The following is a 19,976-nucleotide window of genomic DNA, read 5'->3' on the forward strand; positions in this document are numbered from 1 at the left end:
TATAAATGAGACACATCTGAGATAGCATTGCTTTATACGTTTATACATAAAATGAAGCACACTGTTAGGGCTGTGGTTAGATGAATCAAGTTTAAATGAATTCATTTTGGAAGATTGCTACGATATACCTTATAATTTCACAGTGATTAAGCCTTTGTTCAGTGAGAACAACATGATTAAAATTTATTTTAATCAATCTTCATATGAGACTAGGAAGTATGCTTCTAAGTTCAGTTCATGCTAATCGTTGACTCTTGGCTAATATTTTTTTTTATTCATTAATTACATTGTATTACATGACACAATTTCATAGGTACTGGGATTCTCCCCCCTTCACCCCAAACCCTTCCCCCATGGTGAATTCCTTCACCTTGATGCATAACCACAGCTCAGGTTCCGTTGGGATTCCCTAATTAAAAGCTCACACCATACAGAGTCCAGCATCCCACTTTCCAGTCAAGTTCAACGGCCTCTTAGGGAGGCCCTCTCAGGTTTGAAGGCAGAGCCAGCAGAGCGTCACCTCAATCAATTAGAAGCTCCAACATATCATCAGCAACAATCCAGGTACGATGAGGCTGGTGCAGAATCCACTGATTGACATAGTCTATCTTAGAGTTTCCCCTTGTCCAGTTTTCCGCTGCAAACATATAGCTGAGGTGGTTGATTGATCTACTCCATCTTCCATCTTTTCTTGGTTAATGTTTTGATTCCTCCATTTTGTTCAGGGGAATCCCCAAAGAAACTTTGAGGCATTCCCAGTCCAGGCTCCTACATGTACTACTAGTAAGCACAGTGCCCGCCACAGTCCATCACTCCGATCAGCTGGTGGTTGTAACCCCTGGGTTGGATCTATTGTGAGCCCCGACCTCCACTGGAACCAATGAGTATTGAAGCTCTTCCCGGCTCTGCCCATCACACACTAGTCCCTCACCTGAACCAGTGGGAGGTGTGCTGGTTGGGTGCTGCATTCCCTACTGGCACAGGCCATTTCACCTTGGCATTTTGTGTTTTGTACTGTTTTTTTTTTAGCGCAACCAAACCTGGCCAGGCCCCCACACAGTTCCAGCACTCGGACTTGCCAGTGGATGACGTGAACTGACTCAGCCTGGTCTGCCCCCAACCCGAGCCAAATGTATGCCAGTGGGTCACTTTCCAAAGCCTCTTCCTGGTTGTTTACCTCCATGCTTCCTGCGTTTATTTGTAGGGTCAGTGTCCTGTCAGAGGAACTGTTCAGATTTCTCCATCCGACCCCTTCCTGGTGTCAGGCTTCACTTAGCTAATATTTTTAAAACAGAACCTCACAGAGATAAATAGGCCCAAAGAGAATTCTATCTTTGATTGCATTTATAAAATGGTAAACTTAACTTTTAATCCCATCTACCAATTTTACAAATGGGAAATTCCACAGGATGATTCTTTTATGAAGTTTATTTTCGTTGATTATTCTTGCAAGCATTTCAAACAAGTGGGATTTTTTTTAATTCCTTAAAAATGCACTTGGAAGGTTGAAAGATGGATTTACAAGTATGCTTCTAACAAGACGGGAATTGGGCCTGGACACTGGACTCGAGCATGGAAGCCGCACTACATTGATCAAGGAAACCATTCCTATGCCAGTTAAGTATCTTCACATAGCAGGATCCTTTCATCAAGTTCTTTTCTAATTCAGACCCTGTGTGTCTGTGCAATGTAACAAATTTGTGACAGTCCCAAGCCAGCATGTTAGAAATCACACTTGTGTTAAAGAAACTCATCACTGAAAATCAGAACTTTCAAGTTCTTTGCCTTCAGAGACTCAGTATTTGTAAGTCCTCGCGAAGCACCATAAAGATTCTGCTACATTTTATGTTTTTAAATGAACCACATTTTGACGTCCTGTATTATTGTGTGCTCTGCCAAATTCAGCGTCTTTGTTGCTGCTGTTGCAGGGGAGTGATGCAATAACAAGTTTCATGCGAGCTCTCCTCCACCCCTTCCTCTTCCCAGTGTTATGTTCCAGCCACGGCCGTCTCTCCAGCAGCGGTTACTCTTGTACGTAACCACAGCGTGTTTTGCTAATTAAGTCACGGACTGTTATGAACGTAGCTTGTTTTCCTAGCAGTTCACAAAAAGCATTTCTTTGTGAACATCATCATGGAAAAGTACGGCAAAGACAAGATGAATCACGTTGACAACTCCCATCCATGCTCTGCAGCACCTCCTGTGTTCTCAGGCCTGTGTTCCAAACCCCTCACAGTACATTCTCTCTTGCAGCACAGTGCATTTTGTTTGGGTGTCGCCGTCTTCTGCCTGCGCTTTTTCAGTCACTTTAACCGTGGCAAATAAACGGGTTATTTTTTTTCCCAATGATTGCAAACATTTTTATGATACTTAGTATTTCACAAAAGCATGTAAATAAGTCTGGTCTGACTTCAAATATCCCTGAAAAATAAAGTACAGAGGTTTAGCTGCATATCATGGGTTAATAGGATTGCTACATCTTGCTGATTACATTGGCATATTTATATTATTATTAGCTAATACCTCAATTCCAATAGGTAGCCATGGAAATTCATATCTGAAATAGTGAAGGTTAGTTTGGAAATAAAAAGTATCAGTTTTAATTTTGCTTTGTATTTCTTTTTGTTTAATATTATTTATTTATTATTTATTTTATTTATTTTCACTGGAAAGGTAGATTTCCAGAGAGAAGAAAAGACAGAGAGAGAGAGATCTTCCATCTGCTGGTTTCCACCCCAAGTGACTGCAAATGCCAGAGCTGAGCCAATTCAAAGCCAAGAGCCAGGAGCTTCTTCTGGATCCCTCACATAGGTGCAGGGGTCCAAGCACTTGGGCTACCCTCTGTTGCCTTCCCAGGACACAAAGCAAGGAGCTGGTTGGGAAGTGGGGCGACCAAGACATGAACCAGTGCCTATATGGGATGCTGGTGGTTGGAGGTGGAGATTAGCTAGTTGAGCCATTGTGTCAGTCCCAAAGTACATTTATTTTCATTTTAAAGCAGATTTACAGAACAAAGGGGAGACAGAGGCAAATTTCTTCCATCCACTGGCTCACTCCCCAAATGGCCACAAGGACTGGAGCTGGGCCAGTTCCAAGCCAGGATCCAGGAGCTTCTTCTTGATCTCCCATATGGGCACAGGGTCCCAAGGCTTTGAGCCATCCTCTGTGTTCCTAGGCTACAAGCAGGTAGCTGGATTGGAAGTGGAGCAGCTGGGACACTTCCAGTGCCCATATGAGATCTCATTGCTTGAAGGGTGGGATTAGCCAATTAAACTACTGCATCCGGCCTTTTACTTTGTATTTCTTTTTTTCTTTTCTTTATGAATCATTTTTATTGCAAAGGCAGCTTTACAAAGAGAAGGAGATATAGAGAGACAGATCTTCCATCTACTGGCTTATTTCCCAAGTGGTCACAACAGACAGACCTGATCTGATCCCAATCCGAAGCCAGGAACCTCTTCTGGATCTCCCATGCAGGTGCAAGGTTCCAAGGCTTTGGGTCATCCTCTGCTGCTTCCCTAGACCACAGGCAGGGAGCTGGATGCAAAGTGGAACAGCCAGGACATGAACTGGCACCTATATGCAATCCCAGTGCATGTTTGGTGAGGATTAAGCCACTGAGCCATTGCACTGGGCCCTGATTTGTATTTTAATGGATAATTCTGCACACCTCACTTTTAAAAAAGGATTTATTTTATTTGCACCTGAAAGGCAGGTTTACAGAGAGAAGGAGAGACAGTCTGATCTACAGGTTCACTCCATTGATGGCCACAATGGCCAGAACTGGGCCGATCTGCAACCAGAAGCCACGAGCTTCTTCTGGGTGTTCCATGTGAGTGCAGGCGTCCAAGGACTTGAACCATCCTCTGCTACTTTCCAGACCATTAGCAGGGAGCTGGATTGGAAGTAGAGCAACCGGACCTAACTGGTGCCCAAATGGGAATGACAGCGCTACAGGCAGAGATTTAGCCTACTATTCCACAGCACTGGCCTAGCATCTCACTTTTTTTTTAAAATTGTACTTACTTTTTTAGTAAAGCTGATTAAAATACAATTTTCATCTGCTGGTTTTCTCTCGCAAATGGTCACAACAGCTAGGGCTGGAGCAGGCCAGAACCAAAAGCCCAGAATTCAATCTGAGCCTCCCACACGGGTAGCAGTAGTCCCTCTGCTGCCTCCCAGGGTGCACACCCCACCCTGATAAGCACTGTTTATCACTTTCCCTTTCCTTGCTGTCTTGCAGCTGAGTAGGAATTCTGAGACTAAACTGAAAAAGGAAGCCCCGTGTGAGAGTAAAAGAGTGTTGGAGCCACTCACAGGGCTGTCAGGGTGGTCCGCCGTCCTGCCACGAGTGCACCTGTCCCCCAAACTGGCTGGCTTTCACTCTCACAGATCCTCAAGTGGCATTCCTTCATTATTCTCTTACCATTTCCACTTTGGCTGGGACGGGCTCTCCTCCCCACTACCTTCTCTGCCACACAAGAGGCCAAGAGCCAACAGCTTCCCTCTGAGCTCCAAAGATGAGGTTCTAGAAGGAAAAGGCCAAACCTGAACACTTGGCATATTAGTGCAGCTGACAGTAACGCCCAGGCAGTCTACTCTCAGGATGTGATAGGAGACCAGGGAGGAAGTGGCAAGTGCCACCCCAGGCCTGGAGGCAGACAGAGCTCAGCAATAGAACTCGGAGTATTTCGTTTTTACAGATTTATTTATTTGAAAAGCAGAGTTACAAGAGAGGAGGAAAGAGAGTTCATCCATCTGCTGGTTCACTCCCCATTGAGCACAAAGACGGGGCTAAATCAGAACCCAGGAGCTTCATCTGATTCTATGGCGTGAGTGCAGGGATCCAAGTTGTCTGGACATCCTCCACTGCTTTCCAGGGAGCTGCATGGGAAATGGAGCAGCCAGGACTCAAACGGGGACCAAGTGTCACTGCCTCAGCTCTCACAGCTGCTGCAGTCACAGTTCCTCATCCAGCGTGTACCCCGACATGTCACCACCAACAGCCAGGCAGCAGGACACCCATACAGCGTCTTTTCAAGGTCTTGGAGCTTAAGTCCCTGGCTCCTGTGTGGGCTATCATGAAGGAGGGTCAAGGAGTACAGCTGTCAGCCTTGGGGCCTACAACATTTGACTATAAAAATCTCTCCCCCAGTTTAAAGGCATGGTAGGGGGCTGCGGCTCCCTAGGGCATGCTCATCTGTTGATGGGCACACAGCTTCTGTCATTAGAATCCAGCACTAGCAGTTCTTCCCCCAGTTGCCCTCCCAGCAGGACTCCACACCTGCCCACTCCAGCTGCACAAAGCAGGCAGGTGGGCTTGTGGTTCATGCCAAGCTGCTCCCTTCCTGCTCCACATCTTCCACTCCCTGCAAAGCTCCCACCTCCACGGGACAAGCCAGCGGGTTATCCCGCCCTTGTAACACCAACCCTGCAGCTTCTACGTTTGGCAGTCACAACCTCAAGTGGCCTCACACACCTAACCCATCCTCTGAGCCCCCAATCCTCTCCATCTCTTGGCTTATAATGGGAAATACAGATTTCAAATTCTAGCTTGGCCTGTTTAAAATCAAACAAACGAACTAGAAGCAATTTTGGAAGCTGGGAGAGACGAGTGAGCCCATGCTCCTGAATCCCTGTTATTTAAGAATGAACTTAATTATGAGCTCATTGAGGATGAAATCACTCCTAGGAAGGTAAGAAGACTCTGCTGAAGAATTTGACCTAGAAACCAAACGTCAAAACATGGTGGGGGTTGTATAACACTGGGAGTGTATTTCATGCCACTGAATTGTAGGTGTAGAAGTGATCAAAATGGCAAAGGCTATGTCACCTATGTTGACAGTAACTTTAAAAACCATTTTAAAAACAAAAAGGAAGCCAAGGAATTGAAAATCAAATTTTTCTTTCAGTTGTGGTTTCAGAACATTACTGCTTGTCTGCCTCATTAAGCATGACCAGGGCAGAAGAGGTGGCTCCTTGCCAACCATCCAACAATCCCTAAACCTTTGGGCTAAGGAGTCATGGCCCTCACTGGGAGGGCTGGGGAGGAGAGCTTCCGCTGGAGAAGAGGCACAACGGGTTAGGTCTTGAAGGTCACCATGACACAGAAGCTCCATCCGGGGCTTCAGAAACCCTGAGAAGAGCACTGGATGAGTCCCAAACAGCTCTCTGCATGGGCAACAGTTGCCCTAGCCCATAAATTATCCAATGCCTGAGTCTTTGGAAAGAGAAATAAATCCATGAGAAGTCACTGGGATCCATCACCTGTCAACTGCTCCCGGAAGAGACATCCTAGTTACTGTCCTATCTGCCGATTCCGTGTTGGTATCACATTCCAGATCATTCCCAATTGAGCCAGTTGCTTACCTCAAAGTTCAGAAACTTTCTAAAATAAACATAGTGAAAGCTGCTAGTCAGCCAATGATTCAGTATTCTCAGAGGTATTCATTGGAATTAGGTTCAGCCGAGGATATCAGAGCTCTAAAATAACAACGGCCTAGACAAAAAAAAGGCTCTTGCATCGACTACTCCTGGAGTTGGAAATAATGGGCTGATCCACAGAAACCCCTAGATTCCTCCCAGCCAGCATCCCTCCATCCCTCAACCTTGTGGACATCAGAAGTCCTCCGTTTGCTAGGGGACGGCCGACAGCTGAAGCTCCGGGAACGGCATGCATGTTTCATGGAGCAAGGGAGGGGAAGGTGAGCTTATGAAGAGTACCAAACAGAGGCCTGTATCACGCTTCGCACTGAACACTCCACACTGCTCGACACATCACTGGCCAATGTCATGGCATTCTGTCATGCATAACTCCACCAAGGACCCGCCTGCCTTTCCAAAGACAGCTGCTATTGATCTACGTGGTTGATTTGATTACGTACCATGCCTGGAATCTTGCACCAAAGAAAATAGAGAAAACTTCCAGAACTCGAGACACTCACCAGCTCAAAATTTCTACTTTGGGCACCACAACGTTTGCATTGTTGTAGCAGTCCCAGCAAGATCCAAAACTTCTGAGTTCGGTGAAAAGCTTTTCTACAGTTTCAGGAGAATCAAAGTTGCTGCGTGTCTCTTTTGCTGCTGTGAAAGCAAGGTCTGATCTGCTTTGAATCGTCACTACCCTTCCTCATCAGGTCCTGATGCCAGCCAGTAGCATGCTGGTGTGTTGTCAGAACAAATGACCTTTACACAGAGGAACATGGGCAGCACAGGTCTGACACTACCAGGACTACGTATCATGCATTACCTTCTCTTACTTGGGGAGCTAGTCTCAACTTGACCTTTTTAAAAAGTCATCAAGACAGAGGGCCTGCACTGTGGCATTGCACGCTAAGCTCACGCCTGCCGTGCCAGCATCTCACTAAGGGAGTCAGTTCCTGTCCTGGTTGTTCCACTTCAATCCAGCCTCCTGCTTATGATTTAGGAAGACAGTGGAGGATGACTCAAGTGCTTGAGCCCCTACATCCATGTAGGAGACTGGGAAGAAGCTCCTGGCTCCTGACTTTGGATTGGCTCAGCTCTCGCCATTGTAGTCATTTGGGGAGTGAACCAGTGGATGGAAAATCTCTCTTTGTCTCTGTAACTCTGCCTTTCAAATAAAAATACATGTTTACAAAATGAAATCAACAAAGCAGTTATCCATAAAGGGTCTAGTAGCATCTAGCAGGTGTTAGGCACCAGGTCCAGGAACAGTTCTGGCCTTCATGGAGTTTGTCAGCTGGTGCAGAGACAGGACAGGAATCAAATGGCTCCATGGAAGCATGACTTCTATCTGTGATAGAGCCATGGCAGCAGAACATGACTTCTCTCCAGGCACAAGGAAAGAGCAGAAGGTTCCAGACTCTGGGAACAGTTATGTGCAAAGGACATGGGAGAATTTGTGGAAACAATACCTGGGCCATTTTCCCCCACTTTATTTCCCTCACATGCCTGTTATTGGACATTCTGTTGTGTTTACACAATACAGGCTCAATTTTCAATGTGTATAAATTCCTGACTTTACTATGAGGAAGTACTGTGAGGCCTGGGTAAATAAAACCAGATTTAGAGGTCTAGGGTGGTGCCATTTTTCAATTAACTTTTCAAAATCTTGTTGGGCTTCCAGCATTTATTAAATTTATAACCAAACTGTCCTAAAATCCCTCATACCCACCCACCCTCAACCCCTTGTGTCTTCTGGATGCTCCTGGCTTTCTCTCTCTCTCTCAAGCACTCCGTCCATGTGAGTGAATTCTGCGTCAGTTGGGGAAAAAATGTTCCTTTCCCCGTGGCTGTTTTACGAGCACCTTCATTCCTTCCGTGGCAGGGATGCTGGTGAGAGCCACTTCCTGGGCAGACAGTCCCATGTGCAGTACCAATTAATCCCGCCCTGCCTTCACATTTGAACTGTCCATCCTACCCTGAGATCTGGCCTAATCAGCCTTACTCCAGAAAGCAAGTGGACTGGATCTGAGGTTATTGGCCCTGGGCTATGGCTTTATGACAGTCTTCCTGCCTCCCTCTGTTCTGGCCTATTCTCCACCCAGGGCAGTGAGTTAGGTCTAAATGGGTACAACCTCCCACCAGAGCTCTCTGGTTTATGTCCTTAGTTTCCATGCACTAAAAGCACCAGCCCTTTCATCCCTTGTCCCCACTCTCTACTACCTGTGCTGTTTGCTAAGAGTTAGAGCCCAAAGGGAGTCCCCAAGCCATCCAAAGAATGGTCTTTGTAGCAGGAGGGTCCTGGTAACAGAGGGGATATTTTTTGGTCTAATAGATAATTTCATAGAGTGACTATTAGGAACCTCAACAGTAGCAAAGCATTCATAGAGGGACATATCAGAATCATCAGTTTCATAGAAGGCTTATTTACAAAGGTGTGGGGTGGTTGTAGGAGGAGCCTGTGGGTTGCATATTACTTAAGGGCTAGTAACATCAGGGCTGTGGCATCCTGGGCCAGAAGGTACAAGGTAAAAGCACAGCTACATTTCTAGAATGCCAGGTTCTAAATTACCCTGCTCATCCCACATTACCTGGCCTACTCTTGGGGTCTGATCAGACCCTGGGCCACATCACCAGACCCTCAGGATTGCACCAGGTCCTTCCCCAGGACTCCTGTTCAGCCTGCAGGCCTTCCCATGAACCTGAAAGAACTACGTGCCCATCCAGGCTAAGCTCTAAGGAACAGCGCTCAGGGCTGCTGTCTTTGCCCTGTGACCAACATGGTTTCTTTAGTAGCTGGTGGCCGGTGCTCCATCAACCTGGACGTGGAGGTCATAGTTAAGAGTTTGCAGCCGGGCCCGGCGGCCGTGGCCTAGCGGCTAAAGTCCTCGCCTTGAAAGCCCTGGGATCCCATATGGGCGCCGGTTCTAATCCCGGCAGCTCCACTTCCCATCCAGCTCCCTGCTTGTGGCCTGGGAAAGCAGGAGAGGACGGCCCAATGCATTGGGACCCTGCACCCACGTGGGAGACCCGGAAGAGGTTCCTGGTTCCCGGCATCGGATCGGCGCGCACCGGCCCGTTGCGGCTCACTTGGGGAGTGAAACATCGGACGGAAGATCTTCCTCTCTGTCTCTCCTCCTCTGTGTATATCTGGCTGTAATAAATGAATAAATCTTTAAAAAAAAAAAAAAAAAAAGAGTTTGCAGCCGAGCCAGTCTTCCGACTCTCCATATCTCTATAGCTCAGTCCAGCTCAAGGCTCATGCAACCGTATCCAATGTGTTCCTAGACATTTTTTTTTAATCAGATGATGGAAGAATCCCTCCTTTTGCTGCTCTCTGTCCCCTGTGGTCACTGTTAAGAGGAACACAAGACAGAATGGCTTTTGACTCCCAATCAGTTTCAGTGACCTGCCCCTATTTTAGTTACTTTCCATTTCATTGAGGCGCCCTCCCTCTGGGACTGGGCCAGAGTAAGCAACAACCACAGGCTGGGTCCTTTCCCAAGAAGTTTCTAGATCCTTGGGCCAACAAACTGCTGCTTGCCCTGCTCTAGACATGTCCGAATACACCTGATTCTGGGTTGCTGCTCCTTGGGACACTAGGATGTCATAAAGCACTATGTCCCTGTTACGATTTGACAAGGGACAGCAACCATTCCGCAAAACATACAGAAATATCTTTCCTTCAGCAATGGAAATCATGTAGCTCAGCTAGTTAAGTGAACTCTGTCCGGTAGGTGAGATGTCAGGGAACTATATCTCCACATTTCCTTTAGGTTTGGTTGTTGTGGTTTTTTTTTTTTAATGGGGGAAAGGAGGATGTGAATGTTAATAATAATAATAATAAGTATCTACCAAGATTACAATAAAGTAGTAATCACAATCAAGCAGTAGCTTATCAAATTGGGATAGACACAAGGGCACAGCTCTTTTAATCATGTAAAAAAATAATAAAATAAGAACATGTGTTTGGCCTAGTTTGGACCTTGCACCACTGCTTGGGGTGCCCACATCCCATATCAGAATGCCTGTGTACAAGTCTTCATTCTGCTGTTAATTCCAGCTCCCTATTAATGCACACCCTTGGGAGACTGCAGTGACAGCCCAAGTAGTCGAGTCCCTGCCATTCACAAGGAAGACCTGGATTGAGTGCATGGCTCCCAGCTTAGTTAGCCCCAGCCCAACTCTGACCATCACAGGCATCAGGAGAATGAACTGACAGCTGGCTGGGAGCCCACCTCACCCCATCACAGCCTCTCAACAAGGTTCTGGGGAGAAGTTCTGGGCTTGGCAGGATCGGCCCTGACTCCCTGGCTGACCCCAGCCCTGTGTGTATCAGATCTGAAAGGGTCTTAGGCAGTGGGAAAGAGACCATGGGTAAGAATCAGTTCTTATCCTTTCTTTGAGAAAAGCTTAATATCAACACAGGAGAGTTGGGATTCTCAGGAAGAAGGGGATTGGTGGGAAGAGAAAATACGACTATGAGAAGAACATCAATGGAAAAACCCGGCAACAGGACTAGGCCAAATCCAAAAAGTGATGAATTGAGAAGGTCCATGTTGTTTCGTATTGTATGTTGCAAAACCCCTCCGTTATTCCCATATCTTCCATAAAAAATATCTTCTAACAAAAATCTCATCATACTGATATTTGGGTGGAATATAGAGGAGAGAATCATAGCCAACTGCAATGTAGACCCATAAAAGAGTTGATGCAAAACATGCTCACATGTGTTAGCCAAGAAAGGCAAGGCTATATAACCAACCCCTCAAAAAAATTCAGTAATTCAACATACGTAGTGACTATGTACATATTGCAAACCACAACAGGCTGGGCAGCTCTCCCACATGCCTTTCCTCCAAAGCGTGACCCATGGGAGGTAGGAAAGCCAAGAACTAGATACTAAAGTAGTACCTAGAAGGAAACATACCTTCAGATCAAAAACCAATGATCAGGGCTCGGCAGTGTGGCCTAGTGGCTAAGGTCCTCGCCTTGATCCCATATGGCTGCTGGTTCTAATCCCGGCAGCTCCACTTCTTCTCTATCTCTCCTCTCAGTATATCTGACTTTGTAATAAAAATAAAATAAATCTTTAAAAAAAAAAAAAAAAAAAAAAACAATGATCAACATTTCTAACTCAAAAAGCCAGAAAATGAAGAGCAAATTAAACCCCAAAAAGTAGAAGGGAGAGACAGCAGAGATCAATAAACTAGAAAACAGACATGCAATAGAGAAATTCCAGAGACAAATGCTTGTTCTTCGAATGGATGAATAAAATTAATAAACTCTCAGCAAGACAAATCAAGGAAAAGAGAGAAAAGAGACAGCATGTAAATACCAAAGCCAGATTTGAGAAGGAACTATCGGGATAAGACTTGGGGCAGTGGTTAGCACACTGCCTGGGACATCTGCATCCGTATCTGAGGGCCTGAGTTTTCTGCTCTTCTGCTGATTCCCGCTTCCTGCTAATGTGCGCCCTGGCAAACAGCAGGTGACGGCTCAAGTGCACTTGGGAGACCTAGACTGTGTTCTTGGTTCTTGGACTATGGCTTGGTCCAGTTCCATTTGTTGTGGGCAGTTAGGGAGTGAACCAATAGAAGAGAAATTCTCTCTTTCTCATTCTTAAATGAAATAAATAAATAGGCCTGGCACAGTAGCCCAGTGGTTAAGTCCTTACCTTGCATCTACTGGGATCTCATATGGGCACTGGCTCATATCCAGGCTGCTCCACTTCCCATCCAGCTTCCTGCTTGTGGCCTGGGAAAACAGCAGAGGATGGCTCAAAGCCTTGGAACCCTGCACCTGTGTGTGAGACCCTGAAGAAACTCCTGGCTCCTGGCTTTACATTGGGATCAGATCAGGTCTGGCTGTTGAAGCAGCTTGAGAGTGAACCAGCAGATGGAAGATCTATCTCTCCTCTCTGCATATCGGCCACTCCAATAAAAATAAATAAATCTTTTTAAAATGAAAATAAATATTTTTTTAAAAAAAGGAAAAGGGGGTTATTATTAAACCTGTAGACACTTAAAAATATAATGACAGGATAATATACATAACTTGTGTCAGTGTTCATGCAAATCAATCAGAATTTTTCACTGAAATATACAAGCTCCTTAAATGCAATTTACTGAAGTGCCCACAAAAAAAAAGAATACAATACCTTCTATCTATCAAAGAAATTGACTCCAAAGTTAAAATCGTTTCCACAAAGAAAACTGTAGGCCCAGACGGCTCCAGATAAACAGTGAATAATACATACATATCTGGAAAACAGAATGCAAATTCATCTTGTCAGACCTGAAAAAAAAAAAAAAAAAAAACCTCACACCAAAGTCTCCAAGATACTGGGCAAGAAAGCAAACAGCCTGGCCCGCATCTGCAGCTGAAACATTTCAGAATACACAGGGAAACTAACTAGTAACAGTCTGCCCCATGGCACACTTTTCTGGTCTTTACATGTCCCCTGTTCCTGTCATTCCACAAGTAGAAGAGCTTTGGCCCCTGTTCATGGGAGACCCCCCCAAGATGCTGACTAGCCTTGCAGGCAGTATCCCTCTCCAACAAGAAAGGCTGTGACTTCTTACAGATCCAAGAGCTGGGCCTAAAACATACCCAGGCCAGCATGCAAACAATGTGATGACTGGACAGACACAGGAAAACTGTAACACACATTCTCATTGCACCCCACGGGAGCATGGGTGTGGACCGACCCGAGCCACTAACCACAGAGGTTGTGCAGGCTGCCTGGCCTGAACACGGGCTCGCTCATAAATTGTTCTGGAGGATCCTAGGCACCGCTCTCTCAGGGGTTTCCTCCCAGGCCCTCATTCCTCCTGGCCACACAGAAACAGAAGCTGGGAGAACGCTTGCCCTGCGTGTGTGTCACTTCCTGCTGAGGGTTGCTTTGAGGCCTTACTGACTTGTTCATGCTTTTTGCAAAGGCTTGTGGTTTCTTTGACAACACTGCTTCCTCTAAACTTCAGGAAGCTGCTCATCTATTTGCATTTGGTTGGTTTCATTTGTCACTGCTCACCCTCAGCAGCCCTTTCGTAACTTACGAATTCAAGTTTGCTTTCTTTATCTTCCATCTTTTCACCTTCTAACTCCCTCCTTCCAACCAACAATGCCAAAATCAAAACTAGATGGAACAAAGGCATACAGTCATCTTCTTATCCATAGATTCACTGTTTAAGGACTTGACTAATCATGGTCAACTGAGTCAAAAGCAATAGTGTTGGGCTGTGGAGCCAACCCTCTGCCAGCACATGAGCCAGTTTGAGCCTGGCTGCCCCACTTCTAACCCAGCTCCCTATTAATGGCCTGGGAAGGCTTAAGTCCTTGGGATTCTGCACCCACATGGGAGACCTAGAAGCTCTCGGCTCCTGGCTTCAGATCAGCTTGCCTCCAGCCTTTCCAGTCAATACGGAAAAAACCACTGGATGGAAATCTTTCTGTCTCTCCTACTCTCTCTTAATATAACTCTTTCAAATAAAAAAAAATACATTAAAAATACACCAGAAATACACAATGTGTATTTTAATAACCTTTATCACAATGTTATTGTAATTGTTCTATTTTATTAATAGTTATTGTAGCTCATCTCTTGCTGTGCCTTTTAAAGTTTATAAATTAAAGTTTATCATAGCTATGTATGCATGAGATTTAAAGTTATCCAGGCCCAGCGTGGTAGCCTGGTGGCTAAAGTCCTCACCTTGCGCATACCGGTATCCAATACGGGCACTGGTTCATATCCGGACAGTCCCACTTCCCATCCAACTCCCTGTTTGTGGCCTGGGAAAGCAGTCGAGGATGACCCAAAGCCTTGGGATCCTGCACCCATGTGGGACACCTGGAAGAAGTTCCGGGCTCCTGGCTTTGGATCAGCTCAGCTCCGGCCGTTGCGGTCACTTGGGGAGTAAATCAGCAGATAGAAGATTTTTCTCTCTGTCTCTCCTCCTCTCTGTATATCTGAATTTCCAATAAAAATAATACATCTTTTTAAAAAATTAAGTTATCAATAGCTTCTGGCATCTACTGGGAGTCTTGGACAGCATGCTCCTAGGGTAAGGAGGTCTTCTGTACACCTTAAGAACTGTTTTTAATCAACTGAGACACTTGCTTGGCCTTTGGAGCATAGAACCTTTTACTTTCTCTTACTGTTTGGGAATTTTAAATAGTCAGCTTTTCCAGTGCTGCACATTTCAACTCAAAATTCGGCACACTGTCTTAACCATTTATTTTCTTGTTTTTAGCAGCACTTGAAAAACCAGTTGAAGTATCCTCATTTATTATTGTTTTTCTGATAGATTTTCTTTTTACCACACTTCCTTTAAAAATATAATAGATAAATACAAGATCAGAGCAATGTCTATCTTTGGAGGAAACACACATTTCATGCTTTCAGGTAATGGCCAACTAGGCTGCAAATTATAAGCATTTAGATTTAAATATGCATAAGGTTTTATTGGGGATATTTTTGAAAAAATCTTTGCCTTTTGACTTCTTTTTTTAATTGACAAATACAAATTGTACACATTTATTCTGTATGACATATTTTTGAAAGGTGATATATATTTTGAAGATTTATTTATTTTTATTGGAAAGGCAGATTTATAGAGAAAAGCAGAGACAGAGAGAAAGATCTTCCATCTGCTGGTTCAATCCCCAAGTGGCCACAAGAGCTAGAGCTGAGCCGATCCGAAGCCAGGAGCCAGGATCTTCTTTCAGGTCTCCTGTGCAGGTGCAGGGTCCCAAGGCCTTGGGCCGTCCTCTACTGCTTTCCCAGGCCACAAGCAGGGAGCTGGATGGGAAGTGAAGCCGTTGGGATATGAACTGGAACCCATGTGGGATCCTTGAGCATATATATTTTGAATATAAAATCCTTATCAGCTGTTTGCAAACATTTTCTCCCATTCTGTATGTTATTTCTCACTCTTTTGTTGTCCACTTTGGCTATAAAAAAGGTTTTTAGTTTGATGGGATCACATTTGCCTATTTTTGCTTTTCTTTTTTTTTTTTTTTAAGATTTATTCATTATTTTTATTGGAAAGTCAAATATATAGAGAGAGGAGGAGAAGCAGAGAGGAAGCAGGGCCACCAGGATCAGAACCAGCGCCCACATGGGATCCCAGCGCGTTCAAGGCGAGGGCTTTAGCCGCTAGGCCACCATGCCAGGCCCTATTTTTGCTTTTCTTTACTGTGCTTCTGGGGTGCTACCCAAAAAAATCCTTGCCCAGACCAGTGTCTTGGAGCTTACAGTTTCAGGTCTTATATTGAAGACTTTCATCAATTTTTTTTAAGATTTATTTTATTTTTATTGGGAAGTCAGATATACAAAGAGGAGGAGAGACAGAAAGATCCTCCATTTGCTGATTCACTCCCAAAGCAGCCACAATGAGCAGAGCTGAGTTGATCCGAAGCCAGGAGCCAGCAGCCTGCTCCAGGTCTCCCACGTGGGTTCAGGGTCCCAAGGCTATGGGTCATCCTCCTCTGCTTTCCTAGGCCACAAGTAGGGAACTGGATGGGAAGTGTAGCTGCAAGGATTAGAACTGATGTCCATAGGATACCGGCATATGCAAGGCAAGGACTTCAGCCACCAGGCTACTGTACCGGGCCCCTTTCATCGATTTTTTTTTTTTTTTTTGATTGGTTGATTTTATGTCCCCAGACATTTTCTTGGGTCCTTGTTACGTAAAATTTTGTAAATTTCCATCTGCTACTATTTGGGCACTAGAAGCTGTCAGCTTTCCCAACTCTGCAGGCCTACTCTTCTAGACTTCCTTTTGTCTAATTTCTACTGACAAAACTGGCAATTATATTCCTTTTCAATTTTTAAAATGGAAGTATAACTCACATACCACTGAAGTCACTTTTTAATGTGGCTTGTGTGTGGCTTGTAGCATATTCACAAACTTGAACCATCATCACCGCTATGTAATTTTAGGAGATTTTCACCAGCCCACAAGGAAATCCTGTAATTATTATCATATTCTCCATTTCCTGGTCCCTGTTTCCTAAAAACTGCTAGTCTGTATTTGTTTTTATATATTTGCCTATTCCCAAAATATCAGATAAATAAAATCAAACACCACGTCACCTTTTTTTTTTTTTTTTTTTTTTTTTTTTTTTTTTTTTACCACGTCACCTTTTAAAAAAGTATTTATACTGGGGGCTGGTGCCATGGCTCAAAGGCTAATCTTCTACCTACTAGTGCTAACATCTGGTTTGTATCTCGGCTGCTCCACTTCCCATCTGGCTCCCTGCTTATGGCCTGCAAAAGCCGCAGATAGAGGGTGGTCCAGAGCCTTGGGACCCGCACTTGTGTTGGAGATCCGGAATAAGCTCCTGGCTTCAGATCAGCTCAGCTCCAGCTGTACTGACCTTTTTGGAAGTGAACTTGAGGATGGAAGATCATTCTCTCTGTCTCTCTCCTCTATAAATCTGCCTTTCAAGTAAAGATAAATAAATTTTTAAATGTATTTTTTTTTTATTGATTTCAAAGACAGAATAACAGAGACAGGTGGAGAGAATTCATCTGCTGATTCATCCCCCAGTTGATCACAACAGCCAGGGCTTGACCACACCAAACCCAGGAGTCCAAAACCTCATCTGGGTTTCCTACATGGGTTGCAAGTACTTGAGCCGTCATCTCTGCTTCCCTGGTACTTTAACAGAGAGCTGGATCAGAAATGGAGAAGCCAGGTCTTGCACTGCACGCTGATGTAAGACAGCAGCATTGCAAGCAATGGCTTACAACACTGTGCCACGATGCCTGCTCAATATATATTACATGATCTTCTGTGTCTAGTTTTTTCACTTAGCTTAATGTTTCCACAGTTTGTCTATATCGTAAATATGAACTAGTAATTCATTTCTTTGTGTGATTCAAAGATTTGTGATACTGAAGTTTGTATTCCATCGTGTGATAATCATTTATATTTCATTTATTCGTCCTCTGATGGACTTGCAAGTTGTTTCCGTTTTGAACTATTATGAATACTCCTAGCATGAATGTTTGTGTGTAGATTTTGATGTGGATGTATGTTTTATTGCTCTAGGTTAGTTACTGAAGAATAGAGCTGACAGATCATATAGGAAATTTATATTAAGCACTTTGAGGAATCTTCAAAATTGCTGCAGGCAGTTTAGTGCTGGCCAGGCCAGGCTAGGCCACAGCACCTGCTGGTGTGCCAGAGTCAGGAGGCTGGAGAGGACCTGATAGGAGATCATCAGGGTCGCCACAATTGGGCTGCACTACTGGTGTATGGGGGACCAAAACTGGTGGCCAGGTCAAACTAGGCCACAGCATCCACCAGTGTATGCAAGAGTTGGGGCTGGGGACTGGCTTGGTGGGAGTTTCTAGGCCACAGCACTCACCAGTTTGCACAATACTGCGACCGGGGCCAGGCTGGGCCAGGCCACTATACCAGCTCGCACATGTAAGAGTCAGGTCTGAGAACCTCCTAGGTGGGGGTTCTTGGGAGGACTCCCCAACTAGACTGCTGCACTTGATTCCCAACAAAATCATACAGGTATGTGGTCCAACCCCAACACATGCTGCAGGGTAGCGCTACCTCAGCTGCTAACTCCCATGCAAGGGCAGAGAACATACCCAGATGCACAGGAAGGAGAAGACAGCTGGCTCATCCAAGCCAACAGAAGACTTCGAGTACCTCTTTAGAGGATGAAGGGAAAAGCAGGTGGAACAACATTCCAGGCTAGGTTTTCCAGCAAGCACCTGAGTCTGTGGACACACTGCGGTGGACATGGACAGCCAAGAGGCCTTAGAAAGAATTTCTCACCTTTGGCATATGGAAACTGACAACACAGATCAATCGAGACCAAACAGGAAACACCCTGGGAACATTCTTCCCCACATAGGTGACCCTCTGACACTGATGTAATCGGACAGAAAGGACTGACACACCCATTCCCCCACCCCACCCTGCAGACACAGGAGGGAAGATTAATACATTTATCTCACCCACCTTCACCCTTCCCTCCGGCTCTTTCCGTCCTAATTGGAGGCCCACATGGGTCTGCAACCCCCTCACCTTTGTAATAAATATCAAAATAAAATAAAAATCACAGAGTATGAATACACAGAATAACAGCATGACTCAATAAGGAAGAGCAAGGCAGACTGTGCCTGGTGCTAGAGACTGAGGTCAGACTGAGGGCAATGATGCGTTAGTGGGCCAAGTGGCCACGACCCAGACCTGCAGGTGAGGGTCCACAGTTGGGCAATGGTCCAAGACCATGCAACTGTGTGCTTCAAGGATATTCCTGAGACAGTCATATACTGACTTCTGTACTTGGGCCACAGGGTTGCATCCTGATCATCAAGCATTGGCTGGTTAACATTATTATGCGGTGTAGCTAACAAAGTTTGTGCCACTAGACTCCCCAAGCAGGTCAATAAAAGGCTGAGGCAGTGAGCCTTCCAGGTCGACCTCCTCCCTTAGAGAAGGGGGTTTCCCTCTGGCTACCTAGCTTTGATAATCTTTACCTTGTGCCCATGTCATTTCTTATTTTCTCAATCATCTCCCTCACCAACCCTGTTCATGCCACTGTGAGCAGTGGTAAAAATATTTTTGAAAGCAGTCATACCATGTGACATTCCCACCAGCAATATACAAAGGTTCCAGTTTCTGTATATTCTCACCAGAACCTGTTATTTTCTCTAGTTTACTATGGCTCCAATGAGAAGCATAAAGTGATGGCTCATTCTGAGTTTGATTTGCATTTCCCCAGTGTATAAGCCTGAGAATCTTTGTTATGCTTATTGTCCATTTGTGGATCTTATTTCAAGAAATGTCTATCAAATCTTTCACCCATTTTAAAATTAGTATACTTTCTCTTTTTCTTCATGAATTATATCTCCTTATATATTATGGATTCTAGACTTTTATCAGATACATATGACTTTCAAGTATTTTCTCTTATTCTGTGAGTTGGGTTTTTTTTTTTTTTGCTTTTTCGTAGAGTTTTTTGAAATATAGAATCTTTTAATTTTGATCAAGTCTATTTTTTTCTGTTTAAGATGTACTCAGTTATTTGAAAGGTGAATTCACAGCAAGAAGAGAGACAGAGGGACAGGTCTTCCACACATTGGTTCATTCCATAGATGGCTGTAATGGCTGGATATGGGCTAATATGAAGCCAAGATCAGGAATTTCTTTCAGGTCTCCCATAGGAATGCAGGTACTCAATCGGTTGGGTCATCTTCCAATGCTTTCCCAAATTCATAGGGAGCTGGATTAAAAGTAGAGCAATCAGGACTCAAAGTGGCACCCATATTGCGACATCAGTACTGAGGACAGAGATTTAACCTACTAAACCATAGTGCTGGCCCCTATATTTGTTTTGTTGGTTATTGTTGCTTCTATTACATTAAGAAATCATTGCCTATTCTAAGCCATGAGGTTTTACATCTAGGTTTTCTAAAAGCATAATATTGTAGCTCTTAAATTTAGACCTTTCGTAAGTTTTGAGTTAATTTTTGCACACAATGTAAAATTTCGCATATATATTCAGCTTTCCCAACTCTGTTG

This window comes from Ochotona princeps, chromosome 4, assembly GCF_030435755.1.
Source record: "Ochotona princeps isolate mOchPri1 chromosome 4, mOchPri1.hap1, whole genome shotgun sequence".
Classification (NCBI taxonomy): domain Eukaryota; kingdom Metazoa; phylum Chordata; class Mammalia; order Lagomorpha; family Ochotonidae; genus Ochotona; species Ochotona princeps.